Below are 22,243 nucleotides of genomic sequence, written 5' to 3'. Positions count from 1 at the left end.
GTTCCTCATTGGAATAACTTTGTCTTGTATAGCCACCAAAAATCTTTCAGTTTTAAAGGAAAATTGCTTCGAGGTCAACCTGTACTTCTGCCGAATCTCGTTGACATCCTCCCATTTACTAATTTTCCAATTCAACTTCCTATATGCACCAGTCTGGATTTTTAAAATCTAGAAATTCAAGTGATGCTATGTTTGGCTCTCTTGGGGAGCTGTATCTTAGACTTAGTACAGGCAATATTGGAGTTTCGGCATTCTGTGATATAGACCAACCATGTTTAAGAGAGCTGTAAATTTATGGATTTCGAGAAGTCGCATTGATTTGGTTTTGCTCTTACTTATCACATCGTAAGCAGAGGACTAGAGAGCTTTCTTTAATAATTCATGTTTCTTTGAACAACCTATTTCTTTTGGTGTCCCACAGGGATCAGTCTTGGGTCGCCTGCTATTCTTAATGTACATTAACAACTTGCCTCGATTGAACATTAATAGATACTTTACAGTTTTTGCAAATGATACAACGATACTCTGGCATGACAGGCATCCCGCAAATATATCACACCACCCCACCTCACCCTCCCCTTACTTATCAATATTGACAATTTAATTATGGAAAATCGTCTCCTTTTGGGTTGTGCAAAACTGCTCCTGATGCATTTAACTTTCGTAAGGCAAATTTTCCTCTTCTATATGAATTAATCTTGAATATCGATTGGAAGCAATTGTTTGAATGCACAGACGTTAACAAAGCCTGTGACATTTAGTATAACTTAATTAATAATGTTTTAAAACCACTGTACCATTAAAAATAAATCGGAAACGAAGATATCCCCCTTGGTACACTTCTGAGATCATTCGCTTAATTGAAAATAAAGAATAGCTAGACTAAGTCTTAAAACACTACTTGATAGTACATTTCTAATTTATTTACGTCAATTACAAAATAATATCCACGCTGACAGTTCTCAGTTTTGGATATACATACAGATGAAGAAGGGCGACTCCAGAATACCAGGTGTGGTGAAAGATGGCACTAATGAGTTCTCGGATCCCAAGTCAATGGTCGAGGCTTTTGCTAATTTCTTTCAGAGCGTTTTCATTGATTCAGATGCAAGCAACTTTGTTCCTCATACTTTACTGCATAATCAAAACACAGTCTTAATTAATCCTGTTCAAGAGTCCGATATAATCGAAGCATCCAAAAAACTCAAATACAGATTAAGATGTGGTACCGATTCTATTCCAAGCTTTTTAGTTAAAGACTGCGTTACACCTTTAGCGAAACCATTAGCTCACATTTTTAACTTATCCATTCAAACAGGTTCGTTTTCGTCTTGTTGGAAGATCGCGCGAGTTATTCCAGTTTTTAAAAAGGGCGACAAGTCAGAACTTAGAAACTATAGACCGATATCAATTCTATTCAATTTTTCTAAGCTTTTTGAAAATTGTATAAACAAACAATTACACGCACAAGTAGATACACTAATATCGCCCGATCAACATGGTTTTATGGAACGAAGATCATGTATCACTAATTTATGTTGTCTTTCTAATACATATATCAAGCCCTAAACAACAGAAGTCAAGTGGATGTTGTGTACATGGATTTTCAGAAGGTTTTCAATCAAGTAGATATCACTATTTTATTGATAAAACTTTATTATCTGGGTTGCTGTGACAATGTATTAAAATTATTTTCTTCGTACCTTCTAGACCGAAGCCAATTTGTCGAAATCGTGGGTTTTCGCTCCAATCATACATCGTAAGATCTGGTGTCCCGCAGGGTGCAAACTTGGGACCGCTTCTTTTTTTGTTGTTTATCAATGACCTTGCACTGACTATTTTATGTCTTAAGCTGCTTTTTGCAGACGATTTAAAAATTTATAGAAAAATGGAAACCATATCTGATTGCCAACTGCTTCAATCTGAACTAAATAATATATATGAGTGGTGTCAGAATAACAGACTTTTTCTTAATGTGTCAAAGTGTTTTCAGGTAACTCTTTGTAGAAACAAAAATTTTATTCAGCATAATTATGAAATACAAAATTTTCCTTTGACTAGGTGTCTTGAAATTAAAGATTTAGGTGTTGATTTGACCAAAATTTCAACTTTAAAAATCTTTTTATATAAGTTAGTTAATTATAAAATCGACTGTAGCTCATTGTTAAATCAAATTTACTTTGTTGTTCCCAGATTAAACTCTAGAAACTCTCGAACATTTCAGTGTAATAGAGCAATAAATAACATTTTTAGAAGGTCGCCGATTTATTATACCTGTAACTTATTTAATACCCTTTGTAACCACACCTTGGATCTCTTTGTTGCTTTAATGTCTTTCTTAGTAGGATTTTTTAATCAATAGTCTTAAATCTTGAATTTCTCTTAGAGATTTTGTAGGTAGGTAATGCTTTAAATAAATGTATGTTTTCTAAAATTTTTATTAGCCTATAAAGCCTCTTCCATAATTTTTCCTTTAGCTTAATATTATATTGTATTATTTAATTTTAAACCTTAAACCTGTTGTTTACAATTCTTTCTGTATTTCCTGTAAGTGAGTGACTGTTGGAAATAAAAGCCTTATTATTATTAAAGCCTTATTATAATTGTTCGCGATATGCAGGGATGGTGTAGTTGTAATAGTCTCGTGCTCAATATTTTCAAAACCAATATTCTGAACTTTAAGTGCTACTTAGGTGACATATCTTTGAACAATAAAACATTGTTCTGTTCTATTCATATACTGCATAGTTCCTCTTGCTACAAATTTGAAACCCACATAATTCATTTAAACAGGAATCTGTCTTCTGGTTGCTATGCTCGTCATAGTCAACTTGGGATTGGCAGTGGCACGTATGTCATATTTCTCTCATCATTTCTCGAATCACACCTTCGTTATTCGTATTGTATTCTGGAGGTCCTGTTCAGTATTCCTATAACAAAAACGGACACTGCGTGGGATATGTTAAGCAAAAATGCGTCAGACATCTAGACCACTGTTCCTTAGTCACTCTGTCCTAACATTGTACTGGATTTTAATTCTGGAGACTGTGTGTCTTATTTACAGAAAGTTCATAGAGGAACTGTATTTTACTGAGCCATATAACACAAGTCCTACATTAGTTTTAATTAATATTACCCTCTATTCATTTCTATGCAACTTAAAAGAATAGTGAATGTGCTTTGTATATTGACCAACTTAGAAATTAAAATTTAAGGCTTTGTACACAATATTGTTTCGTACAAATAAAGCTACTTCTTGACTTTGACTTTATCCTAGTTTGAACCTTAAGCTCCAGAAGTATAAGCAGCATTGAATCGTCTGCTTAACATACCGCTCTATGTATTGCGGATATTAAAGCTTTTCCAAAAAGAATGATCGCGAGTTAGACATTTGTTGACTAAGTTGCTTGCCATTGCTATTCCCTCTTAGGGGGTAATATTGTTTAGCCTCTGTTAATAGCGTTATGGATTTCTTTGCAAGTTTTGATGTCAGAATTAGTCCATTCTACAATACCAAAGAAATAAGTTATTGCAGGAATACAATACGTGTGTATGACTTTAAATAAGTTACTGCTCGTAAGATTTATTTTTAGAAGCCGTCCCTGTTTCGTTCTTTGAATTTAAACTTTCTTGAGGGACTTTTGAAGGTATGAAAAAACTTTTTGTAGGGAAATGACAATTATTATGAGTTTTAGATTGTTTTCATTGTGTTGTCGGGTATATGTTTTACAAAGAAACTTTTTAAAAGTGTATTTGTATTTCAAAATTTTGGAAATTTAAAAAAAAATGATTGTTTGTCATCTCCTAACCATAATATATGCGACAATTTTCGTTTTAACTAAAGTAAGTACCTTAGAGACCCTTTTTCACCTTTACCTTATAAACAAAACCCCAGAATGTGGACATCATTCTACAAAAAATAAAAATTGTTTTTTAATTCAGCTGCTAATGGATCGTCAATGATATTTTCAGTTGTTTCTGGATCATTTTGCAACGTTTGTACCACTTTATGACTATCTGGCTGGATGTTTTCGATTTCTTTTCGTCATCTTTTATCTGATTAAGAGTGGCAATGGGGACTGAATTTTTATTTATAATGACTCTTATGTGGTTTGCTAGTCTCTGTTTCAAGGCGCCATATTCTGGATGTAAGACACTCAATTGGGCAAGCACACTATTTCTATATAACATCATATCTGATTCTGACTTCGTAAATCTGTAGTATCGTATGAGTGCTTCGTTAACTTCGATTATCCATTCATTGCGCCGCACTACAGACTTCTTCTTCTTCTGTCTCTATTTTTGGCTTCCTGTTGCTGCTCAGTAAAAATAACGTTTAAAGGTTCAGCCAGAATTTGGGTGTGATACTCTTTCATCTTCTTCTTGTGGTCGCTATACTCAGGGTAGCACAACTTGCTCCTCTACTACCTGCGGGAGACTCTAACCTGGGATCCTGGGACTCTCTACTTAAATCCCGTTGAATGAATATCCGAAGCTATTATTTCTTCTCTTATTTCCGTAGTACGGGTTGTCTTTATACGATTAGCAATGCTTACTTTAAAACTACTTGGTGCTGGTATCATATTTTTTGATAGCATCTTGAACGAATTTCCTGGCAACCATATAGCTGCGTTTGCGGATGATGTTATTATATCGACGTCGAGTGGTGACTTAGAAGAACTATCTAGAGGTTCAACCGGGGTAGTTGATTGAATGATAAGTATTAGTAGCAGGAACAGCCTAGTGCTTAATGTGTCAAAAACTGAAATGATATTTTTTATTCTTACCGATTTAAATAGAAGCTTGCTCGTTAAATTGCATAACAAAACTATAGAAAAAAATAAGGTTGTCAAGTACTTAGGAATATTAATCGATGAACATTTTAGTTGGTCTTATCCTGTAAATATGGTTTTAAAGAAATTATCAATTTATGCCTATGTGATCTGGCAGTTAATACGTAATAAAATCGATATTGGCCTGATACTTCTTTATTACTATGGTTATGTCCAGTCATGTTTATCATAATGGCATATTGTGTTGGGGTAACTGTTCTAGAAGTGGTGAAGTTCTTACGGCCTAGAAAAAAATAATTAGAACTATTTTATTTAAGCCTTATGCATTTTCTGGTAGAACACTCTTTCCAGACTTGAAAATTATGCCATTTCCTTGCCTATTTATTTTCAACTCGGTCATGCATATAGAGCGTAACCTATCTGACTATTCTTTGTCTAGAGGTACCCACTATGAACTCAGAGTTAACTTAAATTTGGATTTATCCAAACATAAATTAACTAAAGTGGCAAACAGCCAATAATACATGATACAATAATCTTCCCATTGAAATAAAAAAAAATTGAGAAGGTTAATAATTTCAAAGCTTCATTGAAAAGAATTTTAATTAAAATTTCCTTTTATATGGTAACAGAATATTTAAATTGCAGCGTCTCACTCTTACTTCCATAATTCGTATTTTTTTGTTTGTTAAAAGCTGTAGTTTTCTTATATTCTTAGTCTTTAGTTAATTGTAGTTTTTTTATTGTTTTTTCTTAAGGCCTTTTAAAAGTTGTATGTTTGGGTCTTATAGTTTTATTTTTTGACATTATCCGATACTTATTTGTATAAGTCTAGGGAAATAAATGTTTGAGTATTGAGTATTGAGTATCAGAGGGAAGACGGAAAGGTCACAAGATAAATAGGGACTAAATAGGTATTAGCAAGTTTAGTTTTTATTTATTGATTACACTATAGATTAAGACAGAGGACAGCTGCTATAAGTAGTCGCCTCTGGCGACAGGTAAGAGTGTACCATAAGGGTATTATGAGCTATTAAGGGTAATATTAAATAAGAATGTTAATAAACAGTTTTTTTTTAATTTTTTATAACGGGTAGTCTTTGATAAGTTTGGTAGTCTTTGATTTGTTGAACGTATATATTTTTTGTGATGTTCTGTATCTGATAATGGATCTTTACACAGCCGAAATACATAATACATTTAACTAAATTAAAGGCATATTATGGCCTGTTGATCCCCCTGCATTATTAGCTTTTTTATTTAGTTACAAATTCTTCGATTTTTTTTTTGTTATTGGTAAATGGTAAATTATTATTATTATTCTGTTTTAGCTCGCTGATAGCGGTGTTGTCAATTTCATCGGCCTAAAGGCAAGATGAATTTTGCTATGGTAGATTTAGGAACTTTCAAATAATGTTGCATGTATTCAGTATAACAAATTTCTGTATAGTGACAATCGTCCAGGAGGAAAGACCCAATGCGTTAAGGTTTTTGGATAGTGTTAAAGGGACAATTCCAGTGGATGAAATAAATAGAGGGAGTATATATATATATTATCTTGCCTCCATTGTTGTTTTATCTCGTGAGCTAGATCTGCGTATTTAGCAAGTTTAGTTTATGTCGTTTCTAGCACATTATTGGTATTTGGCACTGCTATGTCAATTAGAAAGGTATTCTTTTGGGCTCTGTTTATTAAGATTATATCTGGTCTGTTTGAAGTCAGCGTCCTATCGGTCAAAACAGTTCTGTCCCAGTAGAGGCGAAAGTCGTCATTTTCAAGTACGGCTTCTGGTTTGTACTGGTAATAGGGGCAAGTTTCGCCAATTAGATGATAAAGTTTTGCCAGTTCTTGATGAATAATTTTTGCCACACTGTTATGTCGGTGCAGATATTCGGCAGCTGATAGAGATGTGCATCCTGATGTTATATGTTGAATTGTCTCCGGTACGCGCAGGCATTTTCTACATCGATCGTCGATTACTTTCTCATCTTTAGTAATGTACTTAAGGTAATTTCTTATAGCAATCAATTGGTCTTGTATAGCCAACATAAAGCCTTTAGTTTCAGGAAATAGATCTCCACGAGTCAACCAGCAGTTCGACGTTTCATAATCGACATGTTCGGCATTAAGTTCGTGTATTTTTCGTTTCCGTGTATTGCCTTCTGCTCCCAACTTTAATGGCTGTGTGCTCTGATCTTGTTACAGTAATGTGTTCTGCTATACCTTCACGCAGATTCAAGGGTGTGTATCCGTTATCCGCTAGCACCACTGCTCTATGAAGAGAAGAGTGAGGAAGTATTTCAGAAGATCTACTACTTGTTTTTTGAAGAGAAAAGAAATATCAGTTAGTCCTCTGCCACCCTGGGATCTGGAAAGAGTAAGTCTTTCGATGGCTGACTGAGGGTGGTATGCTCGAAACATCGTGAGGGTTGTTCTGGTCTTCCTCTCAATCTCCTCTATATCAGTCTTTGTCACCTAATGACTCCAAAACAATACGTTAAGACAGGGATAGCGTAGGTATTAACCGCTTTAATAATGTTCTTACCATTCAGTTTAGTTTTATTATTATTATTATTAATATTATTACTATTAAATGATCTACATGCATTTCTTCTTGGAGATAAAGGCTTCCCTATATAGAAATCTATATATATATATATATATATTCTCTTACAAAATATGGACTTCCATTCAAATGTTAACAAACTACTATCAGGTACCTGTAAAAAAACATACTTATATATTGATAATCATTGTCTACCCTGTGGCTCTCTAAATTTAACCTTGCCAATTTTTTTCATAACAGATCCAATCCACGCCTTTCGCAATTTTTTTTCAGCTTTACGTCAATCGAAATTATTAGACAAAAACCAATTACTGCATACCATAGGATAATGCTACCGGCATAAATTCACACCGATTAAAAAAAATAGCATCATCGAGAGTTATCTAACAATAATTTGGACGATGGTGGGGTGCGAACAATGATGGTAGGTCTTGGAAAACGGTCCGATAATACGTAAAATTCAAGTGGGGTTTCGTCGAAACGATCTCCGCGCTCACAGATTTCGAATTCAATCGAATTTATTAAGTAATTCGTAGGGTCCACCTTTTACGGCTTGTTGGTGCATTCGAAGCGAAAGTGCGCTTTTCTGTGTGGTTGAGTCGGTTGGTTTGGTACCTTAATAATAAATGCGCCGGGTTCGTTCTACTTTGTAGGTAAGTCGACGCCACTTGTTTTATAATGAAGAACTTCGCTATGCACTTTCGTTAGATCCGTTGTCACTCTTATTTTCTTTTGACGATTAGGTGTTTGTTTTGATAGTGAATCTGATAGTTGAATCTCTCTCTTTTATAACCACTTAAAGAAATATGAAGTATAATTATAATTTTAATTTAATTTAATAATTAGCATTTTTACAGAGTCTGGTCTGATAAAAAAGTAATTGTTTACATTTTGTGTTCCAATTTACCAATAAAGATAGGAATGCACAAAATCAAGAAAAATCAATACTGATATCAAAAGATGTATCGAAAGCAAAAGTATCGGAACTTTGATCACATCGATGTATTGCAAATCATGTGAGATAAATTTTGTTGCTGAATAATAAATAGACTATGCCAATAACTTGATTATATTAGATAAATGAACAAAATACAATATATTGGAATGGTACTGAGAAGAAGTTTTTTTTTTTTTAATTGGTATTGAAATGGTATTAACTGGAACATTTTGTAGACAATTTTGTTTGACAGTATTAGTAAATATACAGAGTGTCTTTAAAATAAAGTTTTCATTATTAAGTAATAATTTAAAAAAACTTATAGTAAATGTTCAAACTGCTGACCGTTCTCGGTTTGACAGAGTTCGTACCTTTTATTAGTTCAGTGGTACATGGGCTTCTTATTACTTTTTCCAAGATTGCTCTACAAGCACGTGTAATTTTGTTGTTTAAATCCACCAAATTTCTTCACTGTAAACTTGTCCCCACAAGAAAAAATCTAGCGCTGTTAAGTCAGGTGATCGAGCTGGCCACCCCTATTTCCAAAGATACTAAACCTTCCAAATTATTGAATAATATAATAAAAAAAAATTGTAAATTGAAAATATTGTAAGTCATAAATTTTAGTTATTTTATTTATATAGATGTTTATTTACAAGCTTAGCTCAAAAACCATCAATATTTGACGTACACTGTATTATACATTTCTGATGTAGAATTAAATAAAGAGTGAAAAATTGGTAAAACTTACTTGACAAAGAAAACCTTGTTGTTGAGCCACTCTGTATATTTACCCATACTGTCAACAAAACTTACTATTTCCAAACAAAAAATCTTTAGCTTTTTTTATATCATATACAGGAGCGAAAAAATAGTGTGTAAATAGAGTTGAAACACCCTGTATAAAAATAATCATTTTGACAGCTTCTTTCTACAGTTAAATGACTAATTAAGCAATTTAGTCATCAAAAAGTAGGAAATTGTGACTTTAGAAAATGTTACCACTAATGATAGTAAATTGAATCTTCTCTTTAGGAGTTTTATTCAAAATTAAAATTATACTATTTTAATTAATTTAGATGCTATTTATTGACTACGTCAGCAAATATATTCCTGTTTGTTTACCTTTACTATCACTTTTTATTATAATTAGGCAAAATTTATATGGTAACTTCTTCGTCCAATTGATTTAATGCTTCGTAGGATGGCTGCCAAACCGCGACTTTATGCTTTAGTGAAGCAAATAATTAATGTTTATTAATTTTTTGTAAAAATTTTGCAATAATATTAATTTAGTAAGTCTATGTTACTTAGCAAGTTAATCTTATACATTAACTCTCCATTATTATTTTGCACACACGATTGTTCAAGAAAAAACATTCTACTAAATAATTTACTACGATAGAAAAGTGATATAACATATGATAGTAACAATCAGAAACTTTAAATTTCACATTTTAAAACATTACCGATTTTACGCAAACCAGACAAAGAAGTCCATATAGAAATAACAAATTTTTTAAATATTTTTATTTTAGTCATATATGCGGAAATATTTTGCCTTTATCTATAAAATATAAATTAACTAACAAATAAATTTAAATTTTCTTTAGTTATTTCTAATAATTTTTATATTTAATTTGTTGATTAAAATAATTTTTCAAATGTTGATGGTTTTGGAAGGAAACTTTTCAGCTTAAACATAAGTTACGTTGTAGAAAAAATAACGTGAAAATATTTGAAATATTTTTGAAAACATTATAAATTGAAATGAACACACTTTTATATTAACGATGCGTTTACTATGTATGTTCAGTTATGCATAACAAAAATGAACACGATTCCTTCGCAACTTTTTAATGATTTATTGAAAATGTTTGTGTATTTTATTTAAATGTTGACTTTTTTTTCTTAAAAAACACTCAAGTAGAGTAGCTTAAATTACCCAACAGTAATACTTACTAAATTATTTGAAAAGTGAGTGCGTAATCGTAACCATTTACATTATTACAAAAGTTCTCAAATTAAATAACGTACCTGATAGATTTTACCATCAAGTTTATTAATTAAAATTTATGACAAATGTGCTATCAAATAAATTTCTTTATTCTAGAAGTGAAATAGAAATGCATCTTAATTAAAAAAATTTTCGACTAGTGATAAGCAAAAAATAACATAGTTTGTTCTATGCATTACAATATATTTTGTTTTCTATAAAAACTTTATTAGTAACAGCATTTCAGAGTGCAATGAAGGTTGACTCTGCCTCCTAGGACTTTTTAAGAGCCTTTGATAAGGCAACCATTTCTTGTTTTGTATTAAATAATAACTAGAGGTTTCTCTTCACCTAGTCAACACGTGGTGGTTCTATTCCTTTCCTATCCTTCAGATTCCTTTCCTACCCCTTGCCGTATAACGTGCCTTTAAGAAGTAGATTTAGTGAAAGTATCAAGCCCACTTCCGCGTCATCCTGCACCCAGTCAACACGTGGTCGTTCTTTCCTTTCCTATCGTTTAGAACCCTTCCTAGACCCTTTCCTGTCCTTGCCCTTTGCCAGTGGTAGCTGAACCTATTCACGGTAGCCATCGTAGGGGAGGCGTCACCATGCATTTCAGTACTAAAAATTGTGAAAATATCAATTCGGGGAATAGGGTAAGTACATAACCGACAGTTTTCCCGAATCTCCAAATCGTGCTGGCAGATTGCCTCGTAGCAGAAGCCATTAAAACCACAAACCAACTAGAGGTTTACTTTGGCGTTGGCTTCATTTGCAAATCAAGTTTAATCAGTAGCAATATTTAAGTCTCATCAGGGTTAGGATTCGCATTGCAATCCAACCTTTTTCTCTATATTTTCAATGGACTTAGTACCCTGCATTAAAAATTATAAATGCCAACAGTCTTTAAAAGATCTAAACAGAAGATTGTATATATAGACACTAGTCTACTAGGTCAGGTTCACCATTTAATTTTTACTATACAGGGTGATTTTTAAGTTGATACTTTTTTTTAACTGTGTATAGAACTCGGTAAAATATACATTTTTTTCAAATCTTCAAAACTTTTTTCGATACACTTAAAAACAAGGGACATACAGAATAAAAAAAGTGAATATGGATTTGTTTTTCATCGTCTGTTTATGTTTAGTTGTTGCTTGAATTTTTGTATTATCGATCACGCATTGTACCGATCAGTTAGTCTTAGACACTTTTGGTTTATTTTAAATTTGCAAATCCTAAAAATGGCACATCGTTATGAAAACAATGAACTTGTGGATATGTTGCTTATTTATGAAGAGTGTCTTCAAAGTGCTGCTGCTGCTTCGGTATTATACGCAGACCGCTTTCCTTCGGAATCATCCTACACCCAGAAGTTTCATAATCCTTATTCAACGGGCTAGGAATACTGGCGATTTACGAGAACATCGTGGAGGGCATGCAGAAAGAGGAAGGAAACCTGAAAATGTTCAAAGGGAAGAACAAATTTTAAATCTCATCGAAGAAGATCCAACAACAAGTACTCGAGTTGTTGTAGGGCAGGTCGGATTAAGTCAAACAAAAGTATGGACAACATTGCGCGAGAATCAATTTAATCCCTTTCACGTTCAACGTGTCCAAGCGCTACTGCCTGAAGACTTCCCCCGCAGAGTTCAGTTTTGTGAATGGTTCCTACAACAACATGAAAATGATCAACATTTTTCGAACAAAATTTTAGCCATGGACGAGGCAACATTCACCCGAAACGGAATTAACAATTTTCGAAATACGCATGTTTGGTCTGTTGATAATCCCCATGCAATTTTCAACGCCGCTTTTCTGCTAATGTGTGGGCAGGAATAGTGAATGGGATACTTATTGGACCATTTATCTTACCAGACCGTTTGAATTTGCGATGTTTATTTAGACTTTTTGCAAAATAATCTGCCTGTTCTGTTAGAAGACGTGCCACTGAATATCAGGCAAGCTATGTGGCTCCAGCAGGATGGAGCACCTGCCCATTTTAGACGAGAAGTGAGCAAATTTTTGGATATAAGTTACCCAAATCGGTGGATTGGCCGAAATGGACCAGTTACATGGCCACCAAGGTCGCCAGACCTAAATCCATGTGACTTTTTTTTGTCGGGGTATATGAAAAGTTTAGTTTTCAAGACGCCTATCGACACACAAGAAGAACTAATAGCACGTATTGAGCAGGCTGCGGCAACAGTTAGACAAAAACCGATTTCTCTATTGCGTGCCGTTACAGTGGTTACGTCGAGCAAATCTTTGTGTTGAAGTTAAAGGTGACAACTTTGAACAACTTATTTACATTAGAGAGGATTGTATTGGACTCATTTTATAACATTTTGGCAATGCAATGTTTTTATTTTTCGGTTTTTGAATAAAGTTATTTGAAAAAAAATGTTTATTTTACCGAGTTCTATACACAGTTAAAAAAAAAGTATCAACTTAAAAATCACCCTGTATATTAGATGCTGCAATTCTTCCATTATGTAATGAAGTCAAGCTTGGACTGGCATATCATACAGGGTAAATCTTCAAGAAAGTTTTGGTTCAGTGTTCATATGTGAAGACTTAACAAAATTACGGCTCTCATTATTCAATCGGGCTAAGCTAACTTTTGGTGAAAAAAATACCTGGGTATGGAGTGGAAATGTGTTAGTGAGGTGCGCAGATAACTCTGTGACTAGAATTATGTCTGAGGCAGATTTAGCAAGGCTCCAACGCTCAGAAAGCAGCTAGAATTCATGAGGTATATTATTCTATTCATTATTTTTCCAAATGGTGACAATACATTTTAAAGTTAAAATTTACCGTAGCTTTTGTGGGTGTGTGATGGGGCTAATTTAAGTATAATGTTTAGGGTAATTAAACTGAAACTGCTAAAACTTTTTTTATTGTTGATACTTAATAAGTAAGTTTACAAAATCCCAGTAAAGAGAGTAATAAGCTAGTTATCTCCAATATTATTTTGTTAATGAATATTTAAACATATGTATATTTTGTTATACTAAATGTTTTTTTTAAGATAATTCTATTGTAGGTAGATTAACTACAGAGCGGCTATAGTATAATGCCTTGTTTTCCAGATTTTTTCATATTCTAGTTTTTCTTTTTGCTTGTTATTTGGTTATAGACTTAAGTAGTAATAATAATATTTTTATAATATGTTAAAGGTTGGACACTTAAATGTTAGATCGTTGCTGAACTCATTCGATGATATAAAAAACCACATATCTAATTACAGTTATGATATTTTTGCCATTACTGAGACCTGGTTGTCTAATAATATTGCTAATAATTCCATAAATATTGATGGTTATCTGCTAATCTGACAAGACAGACCTTCGCGAGGGGGAGGAGTGGCTGTTTATATGAAAAGTTTCCTAAAATATAAATTATGTATAAATCAAACATTACATTTTCTGGAGCATATCTGGATTAAGGTTCTTGTTAATGGCTCGAGTCTTTTGATAGGGGTAATATACAGGCCACCCAATACCAATTGTAATGAGTTCTTTGCTTGCTTTGAGGATACTCTTTTACAGTTTTTTAGGACTACCGATAAAATATTGTGCTTGGGAGATTTTAATATTGATTTCTTGGATGACAATTCTGAAAACACCAGTACCTTAAATAATATTTTACACACTTTTAATCTAAGTCAATATGTTTCTGAGCCAACTAGATTGACTAAAAAAACCCAAAGTGTTATAGATTTAATCTGTTTTGATAGTGATTTTAAAATTAATACTGAGGTAGAAGATCTTAATATTTCGGATCATCTTCTCACAAGATGTAACATTCCTTTTCAAAATGAGGCTCCACCGAGCTCGACAGTGGTTTATAGAAATTTTAAAAAAATTAATTTGGCTGAATTTCAAATGGATTTAGAAATGATCGCTTGGAATGAAATTTATAACTTAGATACAATTGATAAAAAAGATAATTTTATTACCTCAAAATTAACAACCCTACTTAATGCACATGCTCCTCTTAAAACTAGAAAAACAAACAATAAAAAACCATACTGCCCGTGGTTCACGGATAATTTGAAATTATTAAAAAAGTTAAGGACTAATGCACTTAATCGCTTTCGTCATTCACGTTTGCCAGAACATTGGGAATACTATAAACAGCTTCGGAATACATTTACATCAGCATTTCGAGCTGAAAAAAAAAACATATCTAAATATTAAGCTTCCAAACTGTAATGCAAAAGAAAAATGGGCGGAATTAAAAAAAGTTGGCATCATAAATAAAAAAATAAATACAATACCAGATCAGCTAAGAAATCTTAATGAAATCAACATGCAATTTGTCAATGCAGCTAACTCTACTATTTCTCCAAAACCTGAACTCTTGGATTTTTATAAAAAAAACAAAAAAACAAATAAGGAATTTAATTTTACTCAGGTTACTGAGGAAACTATTTCTAATATTATACTTAACATGAAGTCAACTGCATCTGGAAGTGACAATATTAAAAGCACTTTTTTAATATTATGCTGCCCCTTTGTTATATCTTACCTGACCCACTTAATAAATTGTTGTTTAGGAGATTCAGTTTTTCCAAGTGATTGGAAATCTGCTATAGTGGTTCCGCTTCCTAAAGTGAGTAATCCTGAGACCTATAGTCAACTGAAATCCATTTCTATTTTACCATCTATGTCTAAAATTCTGGAAAAGGTTATGGCGTCCCAAATTTCAGGCTTCGTGTGGTCCAACAACCTTTTGCCAGAAAAACAATCAGGATTTCGCCGTGGTCACAGCTGTACGACAGCACTTGCGGATGTTACGGATCAACTTACTGGTGCACAAGACGAGAGTAAGGCAAGCGTATTGGTGCTCCTGGATTATTCTCGTGCTTTTGATATGCTAAATTATGATATTTTACTAGCCATATTATCTTATTGTGGTTTTGGTGTTAATGCCCAAGCTTTGGTTAAGTCGTTTTTAAGTAAAAGGACGCAAAGAGTAACGCTTGATAGTACATTTTCCAAAGTTATGTGTCTTGGGCCCTCTTTTTTTTACCATTTATACGTCTAATTTTATAGCATCCTTAAAGTTTTGTAAATATCATTTCTACGCCGATGACACACAATTAATATACTCGTTTAAGCCGGAGGATGCTGTAGAGGCAAATTTTAGACTAAACATAGATCTTAAAACTCTTAACGCACTATCGGAAGATCATTTATTTAAATTAAATCCACAAAAGTCAGTGGCTTTACTTTTCTGCAGTGAAAGACTTCGAGAAATAATTTATAATAAATTAAGACTCACTATTGGGCAGTGTAATATCTCTTTTAGAAACTCTTCAAAGAACCTAGGTTTGATAATTGATAATAAACTTAAATTCGATGAACATATAACTTCATGTATTAAAAAATCTTACTCAGCCCTGAAATCCCTTTTTCCCCACCGACATTCTTTAGAAAGGAAAACAAAAATAGAATTGTGTGAAGCACTTGTGTTGTCACATTTTAATTTTGCTGATAGCGTTTATGGGCCCTATTTGGACACAACTCAAGCTGAAAGAGTGCAGAAAGTACAAAACTCTTGTATACGATTTATATGCGGCATTAAACGAAGGCAGCGTGTATCACATAAGCTCAGGGAACTTAATTGGCTTTCTATGTACAATAGAAGAATATTGCACTCGGCTTGCTTTTTTTATAACATTGTTAAATATAAATGTCCTATTTATCTTAATAAGAAAGTAGTATACCGTACGGATATCCATAATCTTAATATACGAAGAAAACATATTTTTACAATCCCAAGACACAATAAAGAGTCTTTCAAAAAGAGATTTTCATATAACATAGCCTCCACCCTTAATAAATTCAAAATTAATACATTTAATTTTTCTGTTGTGTATTTAAAAAATAAAATCAGGCAGCAACTCCTTTAGCAAATTTAGATTTTTATCATTGAGTTTAGCAGATCTAGGGTAGATGTAGATAATAATATTATTATTCGTCCACATTGTTAGTTTGGTTTAATATAAGTCTTTTTGCCTACTTTATATATAATTGGGTTACTGGCAAGAATTGAGGAATTATTGTGAAGGTTATTTGAGTGCTATAATGAAAAGTGTATAGCAATGCATGGGCTTTAACAGCCCCTTCCTTGGGAGGGATGCTGAATAAAAAGCCTTTTGTTCCAGTATTATATGTATGTAAATATTATAAACTATGTAAATGTTATGGAACAATAAAATAATTTATTATTATTATTATTATTATTATTATTATTATTATATTGTTTCTCAGGGATACACATATGCAGGGTGGTCCAGTTTAAACGTCATTAATTTTAATACGTGATAGAGAATTTAAAAAGAAATAGACTTTCATTATAAAATTTTTCTCAGAAATGTTTAATAAGAAAGATACATTTGTTTATTTATTATCAGCTTTGAAACTACCAGCTCAATTTTAATTAAATTTCGCATGGAGATTATTGTAGTGAATTGTCAATTACCGATGAAGCCAATTTTTTAAAAAATTGCCAGTGGCATAACATATGAAGAGACTTGGTCTTTTTTTGCACCAAATCTGCGAGGTGATAAAATATTTTTTTATAAGAAGTCAACTGTTAAGATTTAGCGATTGCCTTTTACCAAAACGAGATGAATCCACATGATACCCCGAAAACTGAATTTCCCAGACACTTCGAATTTTGTATCTTCCACTTTAAGAGTAATGGATAACATTCTTCGAGGACTTTAAACTGAAATCTGTGTTGTTTAACTTGATGATATAATCATTTTCAGTACATTTCAAGGAATAATACATTTTTTGATTGAGAAGTCTCTTCATGGCTTCGTAAATCTAATTTCAAGGTACAAATGCGAATTTCTTTATGAAAAGGTTTAATAGCTTGGACATGTTTTGGAGTAAAACTCAATCCATACAAAATTTCCGATATACCAAAATGCTAATGTTATATCAAAGACATCTTTAAGGTAAAATTGAAAAAAGTGTCTATGTAAATGTAAAATATTTAATTTGTTGTATGCAATTTTTAAGACTAGTTCAAAGGCTGTTCACTTTTGTCGACGCGAACCTTTCGCTTAAGTTTATGCATTGGTCTGTCTAAATCTTCTGCTTGCACCTCCTTTTCAAAGTTTAGATGTGACAGTTTACTTGTTCAGTTCTCTTGTAGATATTCAAAAGGCCTTGAATACGATAGAGCTGAATGAGGTTCTAAGTGCATTACAGGAATGTCAGAGTGATTATAGATCTTCATAAAAATACTAAATGAAATCAAATCGGCAGAGGTGTCAGACAGAGAGAGACAATGTTGCCCAAACTCTTTATGACATTTGGGAGTATACTTTTAGAGTACTCATTAGGAAAACAAAGCCCTAATGGTCGAAACTTGACAATTCTACGTTTTGCGGATGATATAGTTTCGCAATCACATAACCTCATTTAAGATGTGCTACAAAAGTTAAAAAATACATGATTTGATGTAGGTAACGGTTCAAAATATATGACAAATTTAGTTCCTAGTGAGCAAATTTTCATGGCTAATAAGAAAGTACCTAAAACGAGTGGTCATGAAATCCAATTCTCAAGAAACATTTAAACCAAAAGATTTTAAAATTAACTCCTTCTTCTTAGTTTTATCGTCAAGTTTTGACGCTTGATAAGTTTTTTTTTTCTATTTCTAGGTTGATAAATTTAATTAATCGCTTTAATTCGTTATCGTATTTCTAAGGAGCCTTGCGATAGAATTTTAGGAATGTCATTTTGTTATTAGAACTTTCCCGAAATCCGAGGCATTGATAATTGGACCCATTGTTATTTGAATGGTTAATGAACAATAGCAAATAAACTGGTTGAACTTTAGAAGTGGATAATTTAATCAACAATTATCGAAAAAATCTTAAATACAGGAACAATAATTATAAGTGAGTCAATTTTTCAAAAGGCCTATGTTATTTATTATTCCATTTGGCTGATACACACTATATATATCTACTATTGAAAGTGTCAAAAATAACACGTATCGTATGCTTATTGAATCATCACTATACTTTTTGTATAGACCGTACCAATTTACCACATTTTTTAATCTAATTGCCACCTTCTTAAATATCATGTGCCATTACCATTTATTAAATAAAATAATATTGCATTCATGTTCCGGAAAAAAAAAGAAAATCCCGTATAATTTTACATTAAGATAACGACCGATCTTGAGAATCTTCTATAATTGCAACATTTATTTGAGTCAAGGCAACGCAAAAATATGTAATTATATTCGCTATAGAACTTTTAAAAAGTTATTTCCTTTATTTAACAACCAACCTTAATCATAATGGATTGTTTTTAGAGGTTATATTTAACCTTTTGTATTTTAACGGCTTTTGCAATCTTATTTCTTTCTTAATTTTATAGTTATTAAACTGCAGGTTTAATTGCAGAGTCAAATGTAGGAAGCAGAAAAAGTATATTTTGCTACAAATACCATTGGAATGTTTGTTGTTGAATTTCGAGCTACTATAATTTCTAAAACGAGATTTTCAACTATTTTTTAAGAATATCTCAATGAAACCAGAAAGGGTCGATGACCACATTTAGAAATCAACTTCTGCACAAAACTGGTTTTTTTCTTTCTTTTCTCTCATGGACTTACAAGGTAAAGGAACCTACCTCATTGTGTTTATTATTCTATTCATGACTTATAAATATGCTGAGTTCATATTTAAAAGTATCTGCAAAATTACTTTGCAATTTATTAACCCTTTATATTTAGGTGATCTAAAAAGTTAAACATGTTTGCTTGTTGTCAGTGGACTTTGTAAATAATTCCTCTCAAGACTACCGGACATTTTCAAATTCAAATATTTATTAAATTTTTTTATATGGTCTTTAAACTATGTAAAGGCTTTACTAAGCAGTAATATTAGTTCGGTAGACTCAACCTGTACTACTAAATAGCTCCTTTAATCTGCTGCAATTACCCTAAAACTATCTGAGCTTCAAATTGTAAAATTGTGGTAGCTAAACCTCCTTACCATGCCATTTGTAGTCTTGTGTTTACCTAGACCAATACAGTCGCTATATTAATTAAATTGGCAATGTAAGTAACACACCACCCTGGGTGACGTCCCTTAGAACTTCTCTTTAAATGTAAGTCTTACCCGTTGTAATCGCCCAGTCAAATATAAGATATACCTCTGATATCTTAGCTGACTGACTTGCTAATCAAAATCTTGTGATCAACCAAATCGAAAGCTTGATTAAAATCTGAAAACAGACCTGCAAAAAATGATACTATAAGATGTGCATCCCTTATAAGTCGTTGACAGAATCAGCTAATTAGTTGTCAAAAGGAAAAAACATACCAAGATCAAAAGCTTCAAAGATCAAGATATTCAGTAAGACTATAAAATGCTTCACTTTTAAAGAGTGATGCAACAGATGTTTTGAAGCAAATCATAGTTTCTGCAGATTTTATATTACATGGAAGATGATTAAAAATATTAAACTTGGCTAAATAAGAGAGTCCCTAGTCAGTTTACTCTTTGGTACAGGTATTGGAATATTGAATTTTTGTCTGATATTATAGATCTTTCTAGATGTGTCGCTGATAAGATGCAGTTTGTATTTCTTTTTTAAATTAGGCATGATGTTTCTAATTCAACAGAAAGCACAACGCCATTAGCTTTAAGACCCTAAATAAAAGCCTACAGGTCGCTCCAAATGATTTGTGACAAACCTCTCTAACTGCTCTTTTCTGTAGAACAAAATCAAAATTGTAAAAAAAATTGGCTGCAGCAATCCTTTAAGAAAGCGCAAGTAGCTTTCCATAAGCGAATTGATACACTGATTTAGCAACTTAAGATCCAAGGTCATATGCGATAATTCCAATAGAATAACACCTACTAGCCAGTTTCTGTATGCCGATATATATATATATATATATATATATATATATATATATATATATATATATATATTATTTTGAAAAGGAGAAATCGCATGTAAAAAAGTGACAGATGAAAGTTACTTATTTTTTAACGCTAAATCAGATACTATTAAAAAAAATAGAGGTTTCTATGTAAAAAAGTGAAGTTGATCTTCATTTGACCTTGAAGACGTCCACTCAAGGTCAAACCAATAACGTCATTTTATGGCCTTCTGGAAACCATTCAAACTTCACATGAAACATTTTCTGGATACATGTTTAGTTTTCGAGATATTGCGATGTCTCAAGTTAAATGGACCACCCTGTATATATATATATATATATGTTTTATTAATTTGTAAGTAGAAGTCCATTCTTGAAGTGGAGTGGCTCTATTAATAAATTAATTTGAGAAAGAGAAAAATATGTTTGGAGACAGATTATAAGAATCACACCATTGCTTAACCCTATACGTAAGTTCTCCGCTACAATTTACGTTAATGTCTTATTGGGTCCATATAAAGGTGGTGTCATCTGCAAAGATTGCGAAACGACTTTTTTATAAAGAGAGAAGAAAATATATTGTAGAGAAGAAATAAAATAGGGCCAAGCAGGGAACCCTGGGGAACTCCATGATCTATTGGACTTACAGGAGATAAGTCATCCATTGGCTTGATAATTTGCCTTCTGCCAGACAGGAATGATTTGAATTATTCTAGAATAATACCTCTAAAACCATAGCAAAAGAGCTTACCGAGTAATACTCTGTGATTAACGTAATAAAATGCTTTGAAGAAATCAAAGAAGACCGCTGCGGATATTCACCAATATTTAAGCTTAAATAAAAATCTTCCCCAAATCTAAGCTAACATTTGCTTAAAATGCTGTGCTTAGTGAGGAAACTCATCACTGTTTGCTTAACCAACATTTCTATAATCTTAGATAGACGTGATGAAAGTAAGATGCGTCTATAACTATCAGGATCATTTAGTTCATCACCTTTAAATAGATGTTTTACAATAATTTTGAAGTTATTCGGAATTGTAGTCGTTTCATAAGAAACATTAATTGCAAATGCAAGAGAGGAGAGAGCTTCATCTGGCAGACTATGAAGAATCTTAAGTGTATTATCAACCTCATAAGGGTTTCCCAATGATTATAAATATAGTTAAATTTTCATCAGCATTTGATTGTCTATTGAAATATCATGGACAGCTTTTACTGTAAATTAAATTTATAAATATTTGTATTGATAAATTGCATGTTCTGGTCTTACTTACTTATATTGAGCAGTTTCAAATATTGTATAATCTCGACCTACTAAATAAAGGTCGAGAGAAGTATTAATGGTTATGTCTGGTTTTTTTGGACACGTGAATGATTATTTAGACATGAGGACAAAGCAAAATATAACAAATGACTTGTTTTTTTACCAAATTGGCAAAACCTATCTATTGAAATAACCAAGATATAAATCAATCAAGCTGCCAATCAATGAATGTTGGCTAATATATGTGGAATTGATTTTTCTCTCGTGATATGGTGACTAGCTCTTTATTTGTCCTTCGGCTGGTACACTGCCTAATGTTTCTTGCACATAACAACTGTTTTCTACCAATTTTCCTTCTTCCTTTTATCTTTCCTTCCAGAATCAGTTAGTAAAGATAACTTAGTAGCTAAGGTAGATAGTAATCAGCAACTAGTATCTGTGGTGTCTAAACATTTAATGTTTATTAGTAATTCTCTGTTCTGTTCCTAATATTTCTTCATTTGTTACCCTATCGGTCTAAACCTTAGTTTTAGAGATATGAGCAATTTATCCTTCGAAATTCCAATATTTTTTTTCAAATTTTAAAGCTAAAACCTTCAGAGTAAGAAGATCTTGAAAGAAATGCTAAAAGAGGAGCATAAGAGAGAGATTCATTAGAAGAATCTATATGCCAGTTTTCAAGTCTCTATCTTTTTTTAGTTTCAAAGATAGGTGCATTTTCACAGATTAGTAAAGCCAGAAGCTTACTTG

The 22,243-nt window shown here is 32.3% G+C and overlaps 1 protein-coding gene across 2 annotated transcripts in view; it reads left to right on the top strand.

The window, feature by feature from the left end:
- The window catches only part of LOC126744790 (proton-coupled folate transporter-like), a 74,335-nt gene that overhangs the window by 11,821 nt on the left and 40,271 nt on the right, over positions 1 to 22,243 (top strand). The window contains exon 1 of one of the 2 annotated variants that reach the window (XM_050452348.1): positions 7,837 to 8,013. The exons of the other annotated variant lie outside the window; for it this stretch is intronic. The gene's annotated coding sequence lies outside the window, so the exon portion shown is untranslated. Of the gene's footprint in view, positions 1 to 7,836; positions 8,014 to 22,243 lie in introns of those variants that run through there. 2 annotated transcript variants of the gene reach the window in all.

This window comes from Anthonomus grandis, chromosome 14 (assembly GCF_022605725.1).
Source record: "Anthonomus grandis grandis chromosome 14, icAntGran1.3, whole genome shotgun sequence".
In the NCBI taxonomy this organism is placed as follows: domain Eukaryota; kingdom Metazoa; phylum Arthropoda; class Insecta; order Coleoptera; family Curculionidae; genus Anthonomus; species Anthonomus grandis.
The sequence above is the reverse complement of the archived record's forward strand: the minus strand, read 5'-3'. Positions and strand labels throughout refer to the sequence as shown.